The following is an 8,575-nucleotide window of genomic DNA, read 5'->3' as shown; positions in this document are numbered from 1 at the left end:
GAAGCCAGGTGGTTTGGGATAGATAGTGACGCAGTTCGAAGCATGGAACTATGGTGGTCGAATTGGAGCAATGTGAAAGTGTCAAAGATGCACCCACGCTTTGCCCGCTCTAGAGCAACTTTCCTCCGGGACTACAACAACCATCACCCCCAATCATGGAAGCCAGGTGGTTTGGGATAGATAGTGACGCAGTTCGAAGCATGGAACTATGGTGGTCGAATTGGAGCAATGTGAAAGTGTCAAAGATGCACCCACGCTTTGCCCACTCTAGAGCCACTTTTCTCCAGGACTACAACAACCATCACCTTCAATCATGGAAGCCAGGTGGTTTGGGATAGATAGTGACGCAGTTCGAAGTATGGAACTATGGTGGTCGAATTGGAGTAATGTGAAAGTGTCAAAGATGCACCCACGCTTTGCCCACTCTAGAGCAACTTTCCTCCGGGACTACAACAACCATCACCCCCAATCATGGAAGCCAGGTGGTTTGGGATAGATAGTGACGCAGTTTGAAGCATGGAACTATGGTGGTCGAATTGGAGCAATGTGAAAGTGTCAAAGATGCACCCACGCTTTGCCCACTCTAGAGCAACTTTACTCCAGGACTACAACAACCATCACCCCCAATCATGGAAGCCAGGTGATTTGGGATAGATAGTGACGCAGTTCGAGCAATATTTTGATTTTTTGGGTCCATCAGGCACAATATCCTCTTCTTCGCCGCTGTCCTTTAATGACTTTCCTGGTCAAAGGAACGGACAAAGACAAAGCGGTCCAAGTGTTTTGATTTTGGAACGAGCTGAAAGGCTTTCTTCCGGAGAGAAATGTCAGCGGAGCCGCAGGGGTCCCTTGTCTTCCCATGACGGATGGCTTCTCCCATCCACTCCTTTTTGGACGTCAAAGGAGGATGAATCACTCCGTACAAGTTTGATCCTTGAGGCCGAGACCTTCGCGGCAGGGAAACTGAGTCACGGGCATCTATCTTAAAATCCATGCGGGAAAAGTTACCTTTTTTGGACCACAAATCTCCTAGTTCAGTGATGGGCAACCTTTTGAGCTTGGTGTGTCAACATTTGCCGAAAACCTGAGCATAACTTGGGTGGGGTGTCAACTTTGAGAAAAACAACAACATAACTTTGCAATATTTATAGTTTAAATCAGAAAAATGTATATTCCATGCTGGGTTATGGAGTGAACAATGCTCAAACGTGAAGCTGTTAAATTTGTATAGTTTTTTACAAATTTAAGGATGGAATTAGATTGGCTCTTATAAGATGTACTTCTCTGTATGCGGCCGCATGTGGCCGCGTGTCATCAAAAATAGCCATGCGTGTCAGTGCTGACACGCATGTCGTAGGTTCACCATCACGACCCTAGTTTAAAGGACGTACCATAGAATCCTAGAGTTGGAAGAGACCTCCTGGGCCATCCAGTCCAACCCCATTCTGCCAAGAAGCAGGAATATTGCATTCAAATCACCCCTGACAGATGGCCATCCAGCCTCTGTTTAAAAGCTTCCAAAGAAGGAGCCTCCACCACACTCCAGGGCAGAGAGTTCCACTGCTGAACGGCTCTCACAGTCAGGAAGTTCCTCCTCATGTTCAGATGGAATCTCCTCTCTTGTAGTTTGAAGCCATTGCTTCCTATTATTATTATTATTATTATTATTATTATTATTATTATTATTAGAAACACAACAAGATGAGGTCACAGCAGACAAGATCACTCTGCTGGCTGTTTGGATCACACGTCGGACACTTCCCAAGTGTCGAGGACTGTGTGATGTATCGACGAATAATGTGTGCAGATCCCAGTAAGGTGGCCTTCTGCAGCTGGCTGATGGTAATTTTGTCAGCGCCGATTGTGTTTAAGTGCAGGCCAAGGTCTTTAGGCACTGCACCCAGTGTGCCAATCACCACTGGAACCACTTTCACTGGTTTGTGCCAGAGTCTTTGCAGGTCGATCTTTAAATCCTCATATTGTGTCAGCTTTTCCAGTTGTTTCTCTTCAATCCTGCTGTCACCTGGGATTGCAACATCGACGATCCATACTTTGTTTTTACCCACGATTGTGAGGTCAGGAGTATTGTGCTCCAAAACCCTGTCTGTCTGAATTCAGAAGTCCCAGAGTAGTTTGACGTGTTCATTCTCTGTAACTTTTTCTGGCTTGTGATCCCACCAGTTCTTTGTCACAGGCAGATGGTGTTTGTGGCACAAGTTCCAATGAATCATCTGAGCAATGGTGTTGTGCTTCTGCTTGGAGTCTGTCTGATCTCTGTGCGATCTTCTCGCAGCAGCTGAGGATGGGATCTATTGTTTCATCTGCTTTCTTCCAGAGTCTACATTTAGGATCTGTCATTGACTTTTCAATTCTGGCTCTGATGGCCTTGGTTCGAATGGCTTGTTCTTGGGCTGCCAGAATCAGGCCCTCCTTTGTCTCCTTTTTCAGAGTTCCATTTATGAGCCACAGCCATGTTTTTTCTTTGTCCATTTGGCTCTCAATTTTCCCCAGGAACTGTCCATGGAGAGCCTTCTTTGGCCAGTTTTCTCTCCCGCTCTGGATTGTGTTTTTACGGTATTCCCTCGTTGTCTTTTGCACTTGAAGCACTTTTCTACTCTTGACTTTCCTCAATGTTGGTTTTTGACTGCCTTTCCCATCATCTGTCAGTATGTGTTTCTCTTCTTCTATTGTTGGTTTCACTTCCAGAAACCCTCTCTCTGCCCCCTGATTTTCTGGGGTCAAGTCTGTCGACATCACTACGTGGGTGTCAGGAGTAGTAGATTGTCATTGTATTTTCTCATGGTCATGGGAGTTCTATGTGCCAAGATTGGTTCAGTTCAATCTCTGGTGGAGTTTGGAATGCTCTTTGATTGTAGGTGAACTATAAATCCCAGCAACTACAACTCCCAAATGTCAAGGTCTATTTTCCTCAAACTCCACCAGTGTTCACATTTGGGCATATTGAGTATTTGTGCCAAGTTTGGTCCAGATCCATCATTGTTTGAGTCCATAGTTCTCTCTGGATGTAGGTGAACTACAACTCCCAAACCCACCAAACAGTATTTTCTGGTGATCGTGGAAATTCTGTGTGCCAAGTTTGGTTCAATTCCATCGCTGGTGGAGTTCGGAATGCTCTTTGATTGTAGGTGAACTATAAATCCCAGCATCTACAACTCCCAAATGTCAAGGTCTATTTTCCTCAAACTCCGCCAGTATTCAAATTTGGGCATATTGGGTATTTGTGCCAAATTTGGTACAGTGAATGAAAACACATCCTGCAGATCAGATATTTACAGGATCTCCCCTGGCAGCAACCAGCCAGGCGTTGAAGCTGCAAGGCCATTCGATTCTAATCAAGGTGGCCATTTGCAACATTCACACTTCCTGCATATCAGATATTTACATTACGATTCATAACAGTAGCAAAATTCCAGTTACAAAGTTGCAATGAAAATAATGTTATGGTTGGGGGTCACCACAACATGAGGAACTGTATTAAGGGGTCGCGGCATTAGGAAGGTTGAGAGCCACTGCTATAGACCGTGCCAAACTACAACTCCCAGGACCCGATAGCACTGAGCCATGGCCGTTAATCATGTTGAAAAGCATCTTCCCCTTTGGAAACACTTCTGGGGACGACTCAAAAGTCCCAAGGCACCAAACAAATGCAGGCGACACAAACCTTTGAAGGGCAATTCTTGTTATGTAACTTCTGTATTTTGAGGTTTTGAGAAAACAAGAGGAGGCGGCAGAAAAAGAGAGAGAGAGAGAGAAAGGAAAACAAAAGAACTCTGGTACTTTTGATATTTTGGATGCAAACCCTTACAATGGAGAAGTTGGCAAGGAAAATGGGCAAAAGTGCCAGCAATCTGAATGGGGAAAAAAGAAAACCCTGGGTTGTTGTAGGTTTTTCCGGGCTACATGGCCATGTTCTAGAGGCATTCTCTCCTGACGTTTTGCTTGCATCTATGGCAAGCATCCTCAGAGGTAGTGAAGTCTGTTGGAACTAGGAAAAACCTACAACAACCCAGTGATTCCGGCCATGAAAGCCTTCGACAATACATAATAATAACAACAACAACAATAATAATAACTCCTCACGACCTCTGAGGCTGCTTGCCATAGATGCAGGTGAAACGTCAGGAGAGAATGCTTCTAGAGGACCTCACAACCTCTGAGGATGCTTGCCATAGATGCAGGCGAAACGTCAGGAGAGAATGCCTCTAGAACATGACCATATAGCCCGAAAATACCTACAACAACCCAGTGATTCTGGCCATGAAAGCCTTCGACAATACATAATAATAATAACAACAACAACAATAATAGTAATAATAATAATAATAACACCTCACAACCTCTGAGGATGCTTGCCATAGATGCAGGCAAAATGTCAGGAGAGAATGCTTCTAGAGGACCTCACAACCTCTGAGGATGCTTGCCATAGATGCAGGCGAAATGTCAGGAGAGAATGCTTCTAGAGGACCTCACAACCTCTGAGGATGCTTGCCATAGATGCAGGCGAAATGTCAGGAGAGAATGCTTCTAGAGGACCTCACAACCTCTGAGGATGCTTGCCATAGATGCAGGCGAAACGTCAGGAGAGAATGCTTCTAGAGGACCTCACAACCTCTGAGGATGCTTGCCATAGATGCAGGCGAAACGTCAGGAGAGAATGCCTCTAGAACACGGCCATATAGCCCGAAAATACCTACAACAACCCAGTGATTCCGGCCATGAAAGCCTTCGACAATACATAATAATAACAATAACAATAATAATAACACCTCACAACCTCTGAGGATGCTTGCCATAGATGCAGGCGAAACATCACGAGAGAATGATATCTAGGGTGGGAGAAAGAACTCTTTGTCTGGATTGTTGTAGGTTTTTCTGGGCTATATGGCCATGTTCTAGTGGCATTCTCTCCTGACGTTTCGCCTGCACCTATGGCAAGCATCCACCTCCTGAGTTCTGCGAGTGCAGCATTCTTCCGAATGAAACAGAAAGTGTTTGAGGACCGGGACATCCGTAGGGAGACCAAGGTGCTTGTTTACAAAGCTATTGTCCTCCCAACCCTGCTATACGTCTGCAAAACGTGGTCTACAGACGTCACATGCAACTGTTATTGTTATTGCTTATTACGTATTTTTTGTTTTTGAGTTTTTATTTTATTTTAACTGTTCTGTATTGATTATTTGTTATTGCCTTTGGTTATTGATGTGCTGTGGGCTTGGTCTCATGTACGCCGCACCAAGTCTCTTGGGGAGATGGTAGGTAAAGGTAAAGGTTGTCCCCTGATATTAAGTCCAGTCATGTCTGACTCTGGGGTGTGGTGCTCATCTCCATTTCTAAGCCGAAGAGCCGGCGTTGTTCATAGACACCTCCAAGGTCATGTGGCTGGCATGACTGCATGGAGCACCGTTACTTTCCTGCCGCAGCGGTACCTATTGATCTACTCACATTTGCATGTTTTCGAACTGCTAGGTTGGCAGAAGCTAGGGCTAACAGCAGAAGCTCACGCTGCTCCCCGGAATCGAACCTGCAGCCTTTCGGTCAACAAGCTCAGCAGCTCAGTGCTTTAACCCACTGCGCCACCGGGGACTCCTTGGGGAGATGGTATCAGGGTACAAATAAAATTATTATTATTATTATTATTATTATTATTATTATTATTATTAAACTCCTGGAATGATTCCATCAGCGTTGCCTCCGGAAAATCCTGCAAATCTCTTGGGAAGACAAGCGGACAAATGTCAGCGTGCTGTAAGAAGCAAAGACCACCAGCACTGAAGCGATGGTCCTCCGCCATCAACTTCGCTGGACCGGCTACGTTGTCCGGATGCCCGACCACCGTCTCCCAAAGCAGTTGCTCTACTCGGAACTCAAGAATGGAAAACGGAATGTGGGTGGGCAGGAAAAGAGATTTAAAGATGGGCTCAAAACTTTGGCATAGACACAGAGAACTGGGAAGCCCTGGCCCTTGAGCGCTCCAGCTGGAGGTCAGCTGTGACCAGCAGTGCTGTAGAATTTGAAGAGGCACGAATGGAGGGTGAAAGAGAGAAACGTGCCAAGAGGAAGGTGCATCAAGCCAACCCCAACCGGGCAAGAGGAAGGCGCGTCAAGCCAACCCTGACCGGGACCGCCTTCCACCTGGAAACCGATGCGCTAGACACTGAGAACTGGGAAGCCCTGGACCTTGAGCGCTCCAGCTGGAGGTCAGCTGTGACCAGCAGTGCTGCAGAATTTGAAGAGGCACCAATGGAGGGTGAAAGAGAGAAATGTGCCAAGAGGAAGGCATGTAAAATCAACCCCGACCGGGACCACCTTCTGTCTGGAAACCAATGCCCTCACTGTGGGAGAAGATGCAGGTCAAGAATAGGGCTCCACAGCCACCTATGGACCCACCCTGGAAGACTATCCTACTCGGACAACGAGGGATCGCCTAAGTAAGTAAAGCAATAATTTCTGATCCCATTGGTTCCATGGGATATTTATCTCCAATTTGAAAAAGTTTCATAGGAATTACAAAAAAGCAAGCGATTCAGTTTTGGCCCATTTGGATACAGTTTCCTTAAATACGGTAATCCAATGCAATGTAATGTTATGTGTGTGTGTGTGTGTCAGTGCATGGATCAGTCATTCCCTTGGGTGGTGTTTGGAAAATCCCCTCCGCTATTTAAAGGCAAGAGTCTAACCCACATTAGTCATCCCTTCTAGCCAAAATAGAACTTGCTAAATCAATGAACCCTTTTATGAATGGTGATTCACCAAGTTCCTTGGATTTACCACGTTATTAATTCAGTGGTTTCTATTCTGAGGCAGAGTTAACAGTTGGATCCAATTGGATGCCGGATTATTGATTACTAGCCGTCCCCCTGCCACGCGTTGCTGTGGCCCACATGGGGGTTATGTGTGGGAGGTTTGGACCAATTCTATCGTTGGTGGGGTTCAGAATGCTCTGTGATTGTAGGTGAACTATAAATCCCGGCAACTACAACTTCCAAATGTCAAGATTCTATTTTCCCCAAACTCCACCAGTGTTCACATTTGGGCATATTGAGTATTCATGTAGAGTTTGGTCCAGCTCCATCTTTGTTTGAGTCCACAGTGACCTCTGGATGGAAGTGAACTACAACTCCAAAATCAGAGGACACTGCCTACCAAACCCTTCCAGTATTTTCTGTTGGTTCTGTGTGCTAAGTTTGGTTCAATTCCATTATTGGTGGGGTTCGGAATGCTCTGTGATTGTAGGTGAACTATAAATCCCAAGAACTACAATTCCCAAATGACAAAATCATATTTTTAAAGTGAAGGACAAACATTGGGTTGTTAGGTGTCTTGTGTCCAAATTTGGTGTCAATTCGCCCAGTGGTTTTTGAGTTCTGTTAATCCCACAAACTCTTTCCTCTTTTAACTAATTTGAACCCTTGAATCCCGAATTCCAAACCACCAAATTCAAAATTTCCGGGGGAAATTTCAAAAAATACTGGGCAGTGGTTTATGAGTTATGTTAATCCCACAAACAAACATTACGTTTTTATTTATAAAGATATATGCATATATGTATATGTATGTGTGTGTGTATATAATAATAATAATAATATAATGTGTGTGTGTATATGTGTGTGTATATATATATATGGATTATTTTATTTTATTTTATCTGCCCTGAGTACCTCTCTGTGGACATAAAGCGGAATATAAATAAAGTTTTAGTATTTATTTATTATTATTTCCCCTTTTAACCCATTTGAGCCCTTGAATCCCGAATTCCAAAACATACTGGCCAACATGCTTTATTATTATTATTATTATTATTATTATTATTATTATTATTTATTTCCCCTTTTAACCCATTTGAGCCCTTGAATCCTGAATTCCAAAACACCAAATTCAAAATTTCCTGGGGAATTTTCAAAAAATATTGGCCAACATGCTTTATTATTTTTATTATTATTTATTTCCCCTTTTAACCCATTTGAGCCCTTGAATCCCAAATTCCAAACCACCAAATTCAAAATTTCCTGGGGAATTTTCAAAACATACTGGCCAACATGCTTTATTATTTATTATTTATTATTATTATTATTAGTATTATTATTATTATTATTATTTATTTATTATTTCCTCTTTTAACCCATTTGAGCCCTTGAATCCTGAATTCCAAAACATACTGGCCAACATGCTTTATTATTATTATTATTATTATTATTTATTTATTTCCCCTTTTAACCCATTTGAGCCCTTGAATCCCAAATTCCAAACCACCAAATTCAAAATTTCCTGGGGAATTTTCAAAACATACTGGCCAACATGCTTTATTTATTGTTATTTATAATAATTATAATTATTATTATTATTATTTCCTTTTTTAACCCATTGGAACTCTTGAATCCCGAATTCCAAACCACCAAATTCAAAATTTCCTAGGGAATTTTCAAAAAAATACTGGGCAGTGGTTTATGAGTTATGTTAATCCCACAAAAGAACATTACATTTTTATTTATATAGATATATGCATATATGTATGTGTATATAATAATAATAATAATAATAATAATAATAATAATAT

This window comes from Anolis sagrei, chromosome X (assembly GCF_037176765.1).
Source record: "Anolis sagrei isolate rAnoSag1 chromosome X, rAnoSag1.mat, whole genome shotgun sequence".
Lineage (NCBI taxonomy): Eukaryota > Metazoa > Chordata > Lepidosauria > Squamata > Dactyloidae > Anolis > Anolis sagrei.
The sequence above is the reverse complement of the archived record's forward strand: the minus strand, read 5'-3'. Positions refer to the sequence as shown.